This window comes from Oncorhynchus keta, chromosome 24 (assembly GCF_023373465.1).
Source record: "Oncorhynchus keta strain PuntledgeMale-10-30-2019 chromosome 24, Oket_V2, whole genome shotgun sequence".
NCBI classification, from domain to species: Eukaryota; Metazoa; Chordata; class Actinopteri; order Salmoniformes; family Salmonidae; genus Oncorhynchus; species Oncorhynchus keta.
This window is the reverse complement of record NC_068444.1, coordinates 39,743,615-39,758,167: the sequence shown is the minus strand read 5'-3', so window position 1 is coordinate 39,758,167 and position 14,553 is coordinate 39,743,615. Positions and strand designations below refer to the sequence as shown.

Here is a 14,553-nt window from a genome sequence, read left to right as displayed (position 1 = left end):
CAGACATGAAGACACAAATGATTTTGAATCCTTGTTGCGTGAAGCTTGTTTTAAATTGTGAAGAAGTGAGAGCCTTTTTTTTATGTTGCTTCTCTGCAATAATCTCTCTCCCTCAATCCTCAAATGGGCCTGATTGTTTTGCGGTCTTACAACACTTCCTATTCAAAAACGGTCAAGCCCACACTACCTGTCTGGTTCATTTTGGCTCCTCGAGCCCACTGCTGCACTTTTATGTCTGTTTTGTTTGTTTGTTATGAATGGACAGTGTTAGTCTCTATGCCACCTGATTTACCCCGGCGGAAATAATAACCAAGACAAAAAACAACTACTGATTGTGATTATTTTCAGTGTAGAATCCCACAGTTTTATGGATGTGCTGACGATTATTGATTGGTACTTTTGTGTGGAGTTTAACAGCGCATCCGAATAGATAATAATCTTTGTTAATGGGAGCATTAATAAATGTATAAGTGGTTTTGATCTGCTTTTGTTGGCATGCTTTTTTTCCAGAAACTAGGTGGGGAACATTAGAAAGAGAAGCTTTGCCGCGTATGCTTATGACGTAGCCTATTTGAACATGACACACCTACCAAATAAAAGCTTTTATCAAGCCTTTCTCTCTTTCTCTACCTGCTTTTAAAGCAGAGCCTTCAACAAGGAGGTGTGAACAGGCTTTGAATAAGTGTGAGATTAGATTATCATTTTTTTTTCTCCAAATGTTTTCTTTGAAGGTTCGTTTTTGTTCCAGAATTAATTGATCATAGGTTACGTAACGTTATTTTAAGTTGACAAGCAGCACTTGATGTAATTACCCTCTGATAAAAAGACCAGAATTAAGTTTACATGAACAAATAGAAGCAGAGCCAAGTTGATTATTTGTGCATGCCAACGTATTTCTAACTGACTGTGTGCGTCTACTGTTGCTGTACCACTGTACCCTCATGGCCAGCCAGGTCTATGGCGAAAGAGAATGCATTCTCATTCTCTATAACCTGTTAATCCATGTATGTTCGTTTGTCTCCCTGCCTGTGTGTTTTAGGGTGTAGGGGTGGACCCCCACATAGCCCTGGCCCTGCCCCCAGACTACAAACTGGCCAAGGAGGAGAACCCCCTGTTCCCAGCCTCAGACGAGATGACCATCAGGATAGGTTCGAGCAGGACCACTCTCAGGCAAGCTTCCCTTCAGATACCCACATCATCATCAGCAACTTCCCCACTCAACTCAAAAAACATTCAAAACCACCCACCATGAGTCTCATTTCTCTTATGGCTTGCTTTTGGATATTCTCTCTCTCTCTCTCTCTCTCTCTCCAATTCAAATGGCTTGATTGGCATGAGAAACATATAGTATATTCGGAAGGTTTTCAGACCCCTTGACTTTTTCCACATTTTGTTATGTTATGGGTATTCTAAAATGGATGGGGGAAAACAAATCCTCATCAATCTACACGCAAAACCCAATCATGACAAATCAAAAACAGTTTTTTATTTTTTATTTTGCTATAGTATTCAAAATTAAAAACAGAAATATTACATTTACATTGGTGTTCAGGTCCTTTACTCAGTACTCTGTTGAAGCACCTTTGGCAGCGATTACAGCCTTCAGTCTTCTTGGATATGATGCTACAACCTGGGCAAACCTTTCAAACCCATTAAGAAGGGAAGAAATTCCAAAAATTAACTTTTAACAAGGCACACCTGTTAATTGAAATGCACTCCATGTAATTACCTCATGAAGCTGGTTGAGAGAATGACAAGAGTGTGCAATGCTGTCATCAAGGCAAAGGGTGGCTATTTGAAGAATTTCAAAAATAAAACATATTTTGATTTGTTTAACATTTATTTGGTTACCACATGATTCCATATGTGTTATTTCATAGATTTGATGTCTTCACTATTATTCTACAATGTAGAACATAATAAAAATGAAGAAAAACCCATGAATGAGTAGATGTTCTAAAACTTCTGACCTGTAGTGTATTTAAATAAGGTATTTCAGGATATACATTTTTTTGAGACATTGAGACATTTCAAATGCCATATTATTAGCTCTCTCTTTCTTTCTCTCTTTCTCTCTTTCTTTCTTTCTTTCTTTCTTTCTTTCTTTCTTTCTTTCTTCCTCACTCTCTTTCTTTCTCGCTCTCTCATCTTACCAATCAATATCTATACTGGCCTGGGTTGCTTTAAAATGGGCATTCTCCTCGCAATCGTTTCACCTGTGTTCTTTTGTGTTTCATGTTTTCCTTCTAGTTTTATATTTTTTCTTTTCTTTTGAAACATAAAAGCATACGCTCGTCGAAGACATGGGAATGGTTACTCATCACAGAGCTCTATTGCACTCTTAGCTTTAATGGACAATTTCCAATTTCATAGTGAGTTTGTTTAAACGGATATCGAAAACAGGTTTATTCAGACCGTGACAATATGATAACGGAATAGAAAATTGGATACCTTTAGCGTGCCCATCACTTTCGGCTTTGGTTTTATTCAATGTTCTGGATGCTAATTGTTGGAATAATAATGAAGCCCACAGTAATTAGGAACTTGATCCATGCACATGGAGTCCAGCTTGGTTAATTAACTGAGCCAAACGAGTGGAAAGATTGAATTTAGACTACAGGCAATAAACCTTCAGAAAGTATTCACACCCCTTGACTTTTCCCACATTTTATTGTGTTACAGCCTGAATTTAAAATGGATTAAATTTAGTTTTTTTTTTGTCACGAGCCCCATAATGTCAAAGTGGAATTATGTTTTTGGGGAAATTTGTACAAATGAATAAAAGAGCTACATATTAATAATAATAAATAAAAAGCTGAAATGTCTTGATTCATAAGTATTCCACCCCTTTGTTATGGCAAGCCTAAATAAGTTCACAAGTACAAATGTGTTTAACAAGCTGCACGGACTCACTCTGTGTGCAATAATAGTGTTTAACATGATTCTTTAGTGTACATGCAATTATCTGTAAGGTCCCTCAGTCGAGCAGTACATTTCAAACACTGATCCAACCACAAAGACCAGAGGTTTTTCAATGCCTCGCAAAGAAAGGCACCTATTGCTAGATGGGTCAAATATATATATATTTTTAAAAGCAGACATTGAATATCCCTTTGAGCATGGTGAAGTTATTAGTTATTAGTGGTGTATCAATACACCCAGTCACTACAAAGATACACTGCTCAGGGATTTCCCCATGTGGCCAATGGTGACTTTAAGACAGTTACAGAGTTTAATGGCTGTGATAGGAGAAAACTGAGGATGGATCAATAACATTGTAGTTACTTCACAATACTAACCTAATTGACAGAGAGAAAAGAAGGAAGCCTGTACAGAATAAAAAATATTCCAAAACATGTATGCTGTTTACAACAAAGCACTAAAGTAATACTGGAAGAAATGTAGCAAAGCAATTCACTTTTTGTCCTGAATAAAAAGTGTTACGCTTGACCAATTCAACACATTGACTGACTGCCACTCTCCATATTTTCAAGCATAGTGGTGGCTGCATCATGTTATGTGTATGCGTGTAATCGTTAAGGACCAGGAAGTTTTTCAGGATAAAAAAATTAATGAAATGGAGCTAAGCAAAGGCAAAATCTTAAGAGGAAAACCTGGTTCAGTCTGCTTTCCACCAGACACTGGGAGGTTAATTCACTTTTCAGCAGGGCAATAACCTAAAACAATTGAATACATTCTGAATTTAGGCCATAACAAAACAAAATGTGCAATAAGTCAAGGGGAATGAATGCTTTCTGAAGGCACTGTACGTGACTAATTTACTGTGACACCACCCCACCGTACTGTCACAATGACCCACTCCAGTCATGCATCCCCTGATGATGTCCTGCTCCAGCCATGTGTCTACTAATGATATCCTACAGTTATTTGGCCAGTCGGGTTGAAGTCACTCTGGGGGGGGGGTATTTAAGTCGGGATAACAGAAAAAGGATATATCGCTCCCCTCATTAAGTAACAAACACTCAACCCCTCTGATCTCTCTCTGACCAACTCTTTCGTTATCTCTCTCAGGAAGATCTTCTTTCCCCTAACCAGTCAGGCTTCAAAACGGGTCACTCAACTGAGACTGCATTCATCTGTGTCACAGATGGTCTCCGCTCTGCCAAAGCTGTCTCTCTCTCTCCTCTGTTCTCATACTTCTAGATCTATCCGCTGCCTTTGACTTCGTGAACCATCAGATCCTCGTCTCCACCTCTTAGGGTTGGACTTCTCAGGCTCTGCACACTCGTGTGTTGCATCATACATGGCAGGTCGCTCCTATCAGGCGGTGTGCCCCGATCTGTGCCCCGCTGTTCATCAAATACTGCCTCGGCAATATGAAAACACACACATAGACACTCAAACACTGTATACCAGTAGAGCCTGCGGGGAGGGGTAGGGGCTCCCTGATGGTCTGAGGGCACCTACCTAAATAGAGCTGGACACACAGTGGTGACCAGGCTGCCTGTGAAAGGTCATGTGTCAAGTGACTGCACTAAACTAGGCTGCAGGAACAGGTGGTGGAGAAACAGGCCAGAGGTGGCACAGCTATGCCAACTTCTCAGCACTGAGAAACTAGATGCAAGGTGGCACCTATGATTCGCAAAGAACAAACGGGGAAGGGAGTGTGCGTGTTTGCGAGTGACTGCACATGCACTGTATGTCATACAGTATTGTTCCCCAAAAAATGCAAAATACAAAGGGAGTGAACAGAAGAAAAATCTACATCAAATCAATATTTGGTGTGACCACTCTTTGCCTTCAAAACACCATCAATTCTTCTAGTTACACTTGCACAGAGTTTTTGAAGGAACTCGGCAGGAAGGTTGGCCCAAACATCTTGGAGAACTAACCACAGTTATTCTGTGGATTTAGGCAGTCTCAGGTGCTTCTCTCTCTCAGACAGACTTGGTGATGTTGAGATCAGGGTTCTGTGGGGGCCATACCATCACATCCAGGACTCCTTGTTCTTCTTTACACTGAAGATCATTCTTAATGACATTCCCTGTATGTCTGGGGTCATTGTCATGCTGCAGAATAAATTTGGGGCCAACCCTGATGGTATTGCATGATGGATAAGTATCTGCCTGTACTTCTCAGCATTGAGGAGACCATTAATTCTGACCAAATCCCCAACTCCATTTGCAGAAATGCATTCCCAAACTTGCAAGGAACCTCCACCATGCTTCACTGTTGAACCTCCACCATGCTTCACTGTTGCCTGCAGACACTGATTTGTGTACCGCTCTCCAGCCCTTCGGCAAACTAACTGCTTTCTGCTACAGCTAAATATTTCACATTTTGACTCAACAGTCCAGAGCAACTGCTGCCATTTTTCTGCACCCCAGTTCCTGTGTTTTCGTGCATAGTTCAGTCGCTTGCCCTTGTTTCGGAGGTATGGCTTTTTAGCCGCAAGTCTACGGTCCTCAACGTTGCCCGTTTCTTTGTGCTTCTTCAAAAGAGCTTGGACAGCACATCTGGAAACCCCTGTCTGCCTTGAAATGTCTGCCTGCCTTGCTGATGCAGTATCCTCATGTCTTGTTACTGTGCTCAGTCTTGCCATGGTGAATGACTTTTGACAGTAAACTATCTTCAGCAACCTCACCTTGTTAGCTGAGTTTGGCTGTTCCTCACCCAGTTATATTCCTCCTTCACAACTGTTTCTGTTTCAGTTAATGATTGTGTTTCAACCTACATATTGAATTGATGATCATTAGCACCTGTTTGGTATAATTGTTTTGTCATACACCTGACTATATGCCTACAAAATCCCTAACTTTGTGCATGTGTACCCACAAGAATTGATGCTGTTTTGAAGCCAAAAGGTGGTCACACCAAATATGGATTTGATTTAGATTTGTATTCTGTTCACTCACTTTGCATTTAGTTAATTGATAAATATAGTCTATTAACATGTCTATTTTTGATGCATTCTTACATTACAGCATTTTTTCACACCTGCCTAAAACTTTTGCACAGTACTGTATGTGCGCGTGTGTGTTGTGTGTGTGACTGCATATGTGTGTGTGACTGCATATGTGTGTGTGCATGTGAGGGTGGCAGCCAACATTAGTATCGTGTCTTCTTAATCTTCTTCTTTGCACAAGTACACAGAGACCTTCTGAGCTGCTTACCTGTGGACCCGACGGCAGCACTTAGAACAGCTAACATGTATTCTCCCCACACTCCATCAAAAACATATATCCCTTATACTTTATGCATGAGACTTACTGAATAATTCAGTCTGTATTTGGAGAGAATATGAATAGGTCACTGTTTTTGTGGTTCTATGATATTTTAGACTTCCTTAGGGGTTTGTCATTTCCTACAAAGCATTTTTTTGTAAATGTTTGCTGAATATTTAGCGACTTCATAAAAGGGACCTACACCTTTAAAGTTTTAGCGCCGCTTCAGTACGTCAAGCACAGCTCCCCGCCCCTTCTCTTAAAGAGCTGTTAACAGGACAGGATCTCCAAGCTTGTTTCGGTCACACCCTTTTAGAACGCTGTCGTCCATACAACTACGGGGACAGAGGGAAGATAGTATTGAATGACTAAGTAAGGAGTAGGGACTGGGGGATAAACACAATCCACTTCTGCCAAGTATTATACGACCATTTCGTCTTATGTCAGACAGAGCAGTATTTTCTCCGATTCTTACCGACTACGCCACTTCATTGTGTAACAAGTTGATTTTACATTTTTTTTTCAGGCCATCGGTTGCTATTTTAGCTTTGTATGGGAGTCGTGGTTCATGTCTGAGTGTTTGCAGGTGACCTGTCAGGTGAGATGAACCGAAATGAGAGTAGAGGAGTGGAGAAAGGTTGGAGTGAGACGACTCCTCCCTCTGCATGTCGTTGAGGAGACAGGATACCCAGTCTATCAAGAATGCTCAGTGACATTAACTGACAGTCTGATTGGAGGTGACCTAAAGCAGGAGCAGAGGGAGACCTTAGGACTGACTGAGGAAATAACACAGATAATCTATGAATCACAGAACATTTGAAGCAGCCAGAAAGACATGTTTTTCAATTGATTTATTTTCATATTGAAATAGCAAACACAATCACAGTATGATTTGCTCCACGCTTTGCCGAGCCATGGCACCAGTACACAGAGAAAGAAGCAGGGGGAAAGGTGTACACAGGAGTGTAGCCAATGTTGCACCTGCTGTATCCATGTGACACAGTTATAGTTCTTTCTCTCTCTCTCGCTCTCTCTCTCTCTCTCTCTCTCTCTCTCTCTCTCTCACTCTCTCACTCTCTCTCGCTCTCTCACTCTCTCTCGCTCTCTAGCTCTTTCTCTCTCCACTTTGTCTCGCTCTCTTTTCACTCTTATTCCCTCTTCGCACTATTCTTTCTGTCTCTCTGTAGAATAGGTTTTACAGGAGGGGATGAGGGCTCAATGGGGTGCTGTATACCCTTATCATCACAAAACACATTGTAGTCCAGTTACACATTAACAGGAGCACACAATGGGAGTATTGCTCATATCCGTCCCTCCTCTGTCTGCCCAGCATGTGGTGTGTTTTGTTTGTTTGTGCGCTCAAGTGTGTGTGCGTACGACATGCGTTCGTGTACTCAAGTTTGTGTGAGCATCTGTATGTGTGCGTCACTGGCCATCCTGAGAAGAGGGCATACTACTGACCTACTGTTGTAATGGGTTGATTGTTGCCTGGCAACAATCGTTGTAGGTAGCATGATGAAAGGTAACATCCACAAGTGCCATGGAGCCAAGACACTAAGGTTGGGGGATATTACAATAGTATTGCCTATTGATGATGGTTGACGAAATTGGGACGTGACAGACAATGGTTTAGCCTATTTGAACTTGACCTTGTGCTGCGTAATGGAGAGCACACAAGAGAGACTCTCACGTTCTCTCTTTCTGATGCATGGGCTTTAGGCTATAGTCTTAACCTTTTCATTTATATACATATATATAAATATATAAATATATATATATATATATGTATGACGTATCGTTGACTATCATTAAATGTGAAGACTGTTATTATATCAAATCAATTCTCTATGTGTAATTATTCCGTGATTCGTTTAATTACGGGGAAATGTTGTTTATAGAGTTTCGATTTCCCGAATACAACGCTTCAGATATTTTATTATCTCATCGATTACAGTCTTCTATTAATGTATTGTTACCTCATCAGTCTCATTCCTGAACGTCGCAAACCCTTGGATATCTGCACAAACCCTAACGTAAATCATGAATCAGCGATATACAAATTGGCTCAATTATTTATTTACTAACTTACTAATCAATCACAGAATTACACACACAAGAAAAAGTCCCTAGTGGACGATATGACGGCTTGGTAGACAAAGGAAAGGGGTGGGAACAGCACAAGAGACGAGAAACTCAGAGTTTGTAACTACTCTCATGGGAATGCTAATACTTTTAACATGAACAACCGCTCATTCGAAAATACATTTACATATTTACAAGTGTATGCCTTTGTTGTCCCTCTCTGCGATCTCCGGTCCGTCTGCTGGATAGTCGCTCGACAGAAAGCCTCTGGTTTGTCCTCCAGAGATCAAAGTGTGTTGTAGGTTGTTATAATGGATACGTCACAGTCTCAACGTCAACACTGAAGAGGCGACTCCAGGATGCTGGCCTTCGAGGCAGAGTTCCTCTATCCAGCGTCTGTTCTTTTGCCCATCTGAATCTTTTATTTTTATTGGCCGGTCTGAGATATGGCTTTTTCTTTGCTTTCTTTTCCTAGAAGGCCAGCATCATGGAGTCGCCTCTTCACTGTTGCCATTGAGACTGGTGTTTTTAGTGAAGCTGCCAGTTGAGGACCTGTGAGGCGTCTGTTTCACAATTTAGTCCTCTTACTCAGTTTTTCACCAGGGTCTCCCACTCCTCCTTCTGTACTGGTTAGGGACAGTTTGCGCTGTTCTGTGAAGGAAGTAGTACACAGAGTTGTACGAGATCGTCCGTTTCTTGGCATTTTCTCGCTTGGAATAGCCCTCATTTTGCAGAACGAATAGACTGACAAGTTTCAGAAGAAAGTTATTTTATCTGGCCATTTTGAGCCTGTAATCAAACCCATAAATGCTGATGCTCCAGATCCTCAACGTGTCTAAAGAAGGCCAGTTTAATTGCTTATTTAATCAGAACAACAGTTTTCAGCTGTGCTAACATAATTGCAGGAGGGTTTTCTAATGATCAATTAGCCTTTTGAAATTATAAACTTGGATTAGCTAACACAACGTCCCATTGGAACACAGGAGTGATGGTTGCTGATAATCGGCCTCTGTACGCATATGTAGATATTCTATTATAAATCTGCCGTTTCCAGCTACAATAGTCATTTACAACATTAACAATGTCTACACTGTATTTCTGATCAATTTTATGTTATTTTAATGGACGAAAAATATGCTTTTCTTTCAAAAACAAGGACATTACTAAGTGACCCCAAACTTTTGAATGGTAGTGTATGTATATATATCCCTCATCCATTCCTTATTTAGATTTATGTGTATTTTGGGTATATGTTGTGAAACTGTTAAATTTGATTTGTTAGATATTCCTGCACTGTCGGAGCCAGAAGCACAAGCATTTCGCTACACCCGCAATAACATCTGCTAAACACGTGTATGTTACCAATAGCATTTTATTTGATTTGATTATGGCAAGACATTCCGTTCCTCATTAGTTGATTGTCACTCTGCTCCGTCATGTGCATGCCACACAGACTCAGACAGACACACACAAACCTGTTTCATGCTGAAACTCCACCAGAGTGGAATATTTGAATATATTTCCCTGCACTTAGTCTCTGTCCAGGGTATCACAACTTTATCTTCCATCATAATTTGTCCAGTTGTTGAATGCGATTTTGTGATTTTTAGGGGGATAATATATTTTTTGACGCACTTTTTTTCTGGGCGAGAGGGGGGGGTTCGACAAACATTGTATATGAGTACATAATCACAATAGGACAAAGGTTCAAATCGCCCAGTGTAGCTGAGAAGTCTCTCTTACAGCGTTAAGGCCATTAAGAACACAGTATTGTTTTTTCTGAGTTGTGAAGCTCAAGATGGCGTCAACAGACATGGCAGCTCTGCTTCTAACTCCTCAGCAACTTTGCAGTGTTTTTTTGTGTGTGTTATTTATTACATTATTAGCCCAGAACATTTTGGATATCAGAGTGGCGGTAACTAACCAGCATTACGACCAGGAAAACGACTCTCCCATATTGGATCCTTTGTTCGTACCCCCCAGGGCAATTTAGCGAGATTAAAGTGAATGGAAAACCTGCCACCTCTTCCCTCCATTCTATTAGTGTCACGGATCCCTCTGGAACGTTCGATGCGCACACCTGGCTCCTTTTCCCACTGATTGTATTTGTATATACAGTTGATGTCGAAAATGTACATACACCTTAGCCAAATACATTTCAACTCAATTTTTGACAATTCCTGACATTTAATCCTAGTAACAATTCCCTGTCTTAGGTCAGCTAGGATCACCACTTTATTTTAAGAATGTGAAATGTCAGAATAATAGTGGAGAGAATGATTTATTTCAGCTTTCATTTCTTTCATCACATTCCCAGTGGATCAGAAGTTTACATACACTCAATTAGTATTTGGTAGCATTGCCTTTAAATTAATTAACTTGGGTCAAACGGTTTGTGTAGCCTTCCACGATAAGTTGGGTGAATTTTGGCCCATTCCTACTGACAGAGCTGGTGTAACTGAGTCAGGTTTGTAGGCCTCCTTGCTCGAACACGCTTTTTCAGTTCTGCCCACACATTTTCTATAGGATTGAGATCAGGGCTTTGTGATGGCTACTCCAATACCTTGACTTTGTTGTCCTTAAGCCATGTTGCCACAACTTTGGAAGTATGCTTGGGGTCATTGTGCATTTGGAAGGCCCATTTGAGACCAAGCTTTAACTTCCTGACTGATGTCTTGAGATGTTGCTTCAATAGATCATCTGTGCAATCCATACGTCTGATTCATCCTTGGGAGCAATTTCCAAACGCCTGAAGGTACCACGTTCATCTGTACAAACAATAGTACGCAAGTATAAACACCATGGGACCACGCAGTCGTCATACCGCTCAGGAAGGAGACGCGTTCTGTCTCCTAGAGATGAACGTACTACATACTAAGCGTTTACTGGTCTCGTCCCGTGTGATAATCATTGTGCACGTGTGTTATTTATTCGAGGTACTCCTCGCTCTTTTGTTTGCGTTTCGACCCTGTGTTTTTGTTACGTGTTTGCCTGGTCTTCGTCCCTGTGCCTTTACAAGGCACGCTGTAGTTTGGGGCTTAATTAAAAAAAAAACTATTACGCATTCCTCCGTCTCCCGAATCTCTTCATACCAACGTGAAAATTGGCCAGTGTACAGTCACTTGATAATAAAATGAATGACTTCCGATTGTGGATTTGCTATCAACGGGACTCTCGTAACTGCAATATTTTCGGACAAGATACCCCCCATGGCTATCCAATTTAATGGATTCTGTGCCTCTTCATCAGTGGAGACTGGTGATTTGAAGAATTGAGGAGGATGGGAGAGCCACGGTATAGGCACGGAATGCACAGAGACGACAAAGAAAGAAAAAAACGTCAAAGACTTATAGTACAATATTATGGGGAATGGGAATGAGTGGGCAACTTACACAGTGTTGGAAAGAGATCACAGCGGTGACTGAATGAGGTGTTCAGAGGCCTGACCAGTGCAGGACAGGATTTGGCTGGGAAGACAAAAAAACTAACACAACACTCTGCACAGTTTGATTAAAGAGCTAAGAATGAGTTAGTCCAAGCAAGGAGTAAAATCATTGATGTGTAATAATGTGATTGTGATTGTAAATTGAAAGGGGTTCTCACAGTGCTAGGAGGGGAAACACTCAATGTGCCAGTGGATGAACGGGCACATGAGACGTGGCTTAAGTTCATGTCAGGAGAAAGTTGACAATGGTAGTGGAGTGGAGTAATCATCACCTCTTAACCTCTTGCAGGCGTCCCATCTAGACATCTGGAAATGCAAATGCGCTACGCTAAATGCTAATAGCACTCGTTAAAACTCAAACGTTCATTAAAATACACATGCAGGGTATTGAATTAAAGCTACACTCGTTGTGAATCCAGGCAACAAGTCAGATTTTTAAAATGCTTTTCGGCGAAAGCATGAGAAGCTATTATCTGATAGCATGTAACACCCCAAAAGACCCGCAGGGGACGTAAACAAAATAATTAGCATAGTCGGCGCTACACAAACCGCACAAATAAAATATAAAACATTCATTACCTTTGACCATCTTCTTTGTTGGCACTCCTAGATGTCCCATAATCACTATTGGGTCTTTTTTTTTATTAAATCGGTCCATATATAGCCTAGATATCGATCTATGAAGACTGTGTGATCAACGAAAAAAAATAGCGTCTTGTAACGTCATTTTTTTTAATTAAAAAAGTCGACGATAAACTTTCACAAAACACTTCGAAATACTTTTGTAATGCAACTTTAGGTATTACTAAACGTTAATAAGCGATCAAATTGATCACGAGGCGATGTGTATTCTATAGCTGTACGTCTGGAAATAATGTCCGGGTAAATCTCAACTAAAATATCCGGTCGGAGACCTGAAGAAATGGGCTGTCTCTTCTTCGTTTGACCAAGAAACAAAGCCTAGGCAAATGACAAGACTGTTGACATCGTGTGGAAGCTGTAGGAATTGCAATCTCGGCTCCAGGTAATTTGCTTTCCCATAGACAATACATGCAAGTGGCGCATTGATATATTTTCCAATTTTCAGTGATCAGATTTTCCTGCGCTTTTCGATGAGACGCACGTTCTGTTATAGTCACAGCCGTGATTTAACCAGTTTTATAAATGTCTGAGTGTTTTCTATCCACACATACTAATCATATGCATATACTATATTCGTGGCATGAGAAGCAGGGCGCTGAAATGTTGCGCGATTTTTAACAGAATGTTCGAAAAAGTAGGGGGTAGGAGTAACAGGGACAGAAGTGTACTTAGCTGTAAATACAAATAGCAGATACATTCCATTACAGCTGCGCCATTGTAGGTTTGGACAACCAGTTTCTCTCAAAATTCATAAACTTAAACACACTACACATTTTGCCCACTTGACACATCAAAGTATCCCAAGAAACTTTCCTGAATAAAGACCTGATCATCCACATACCTGCAAGCAGACTGTTGGCACCATAGGTCCCAGAGCGGAGGGGCAATTTTGACCCCCCCGGGGCCTGTAGTTTTTCCTTATATGTTAACCTAACTAAGAAAACTCTGGACCCTATAAGATATGACAGTGATTAATTAATGTAAAAAGGTTTTATGATGTATACAGTTTGTGTTAATCAAGCCACATGGTTTTAAAAAAAACTCATGAAAAAAAACCTCCTGGCCCTGGGGGTGATGGCCCTGTCAAACTGCAGCTACCTTATATTTGTTCATATAAATCATATTTAGACTAGATTAGGAGGGGGATTTCCTCTGCCCGGACAGATAGGCAACAACAGATAGACAATATAACTGACAGGGGCTGAGCTTGCTTTATACATGTTTGCGTCATGCAGGCCTATGCAACTGTCGGCCTTATACAAATATGTACTCACATATGTCATCACTATTATGTTGATTGATTCATTCCAGTTAATCATTTTAGATTAAAAACGTGTAGGCAGCCTAGCCAGCCCAATTTTGAATATAAACATTACATTACATTACATTTAAGTCATTTAGCAGACGCTCTTATCCAGAGCGACTTACACCAAATTTGGATCACATTCACATTGTCTCCAAACACACAAATGGACTATAAATACATACCATTACACAATGTTTAGGTGTAGCCTAGGCTGCTGCAACATTTAGGTCATGAATTTTTGCTTGTGTCTGTCTGGAGTGATTATGTGTTATCATCTTTGCTAAATGAATAACAGAGGAAAGTGGAATGCCTACTTGAGCGCACGCGGAAAAACGCTTTTAATGGATGACGCGATCAAATCATTCAGAATATTTTTCGACATCCCAGAATATACAGTCGAAGGTTCGCTATGTGCAGCAAGTAAAGCATCAGTAACGTGCGATTACCTCTGCAAGTTCCTTGTAGTTGGCGGAACGTTCCCTCTCATCTTGTCCTCTGAAAGCAAATTATTGCCCAAAAACGCAGTGGTGTTGAAAAGCCGCTTGAGAACATCCCTGTTTCTTCTTACTTTCTCGTTGTGTTGCTCAGTTTGAATACGCAGACGGTCGTCATAATCAATGTAGCTTTTTCCTAGAAGCTTCAATCTGATATGGACATTTATATGCTCCCTGCTTTTCTTTTCCCGTTTAGCTGAACGATCAATGTTCTTCAGGTGACCGTACCCACCTTTCGATCAAGGCTCAGACTTTCCAAAAAAGCAGGCAAGGCCAGAAATATAGGCGGCTTGATGAAAGACTTCCTGCTAACCAGCCATACTTCTGATACCAGTTGCAGTTGGTATTGAACACCCTCACCTTTTCATCCTTCTTCATGAAACTGATCTCAGGCAGAGG

At 40.8% G+C, this 14,553-nt stretch overlaps 1 pseudogene; it reads left to right on the top strand.

Moving 5' to 3' along the window:
• LOC118357535 (zinc transporter ZIP11-like) overlaps positions 1-14,553 on the top strand; it is a 156,440-nt pseudogene that overhangs the window by 79,756 nt on the left and 62,131 nt on the right.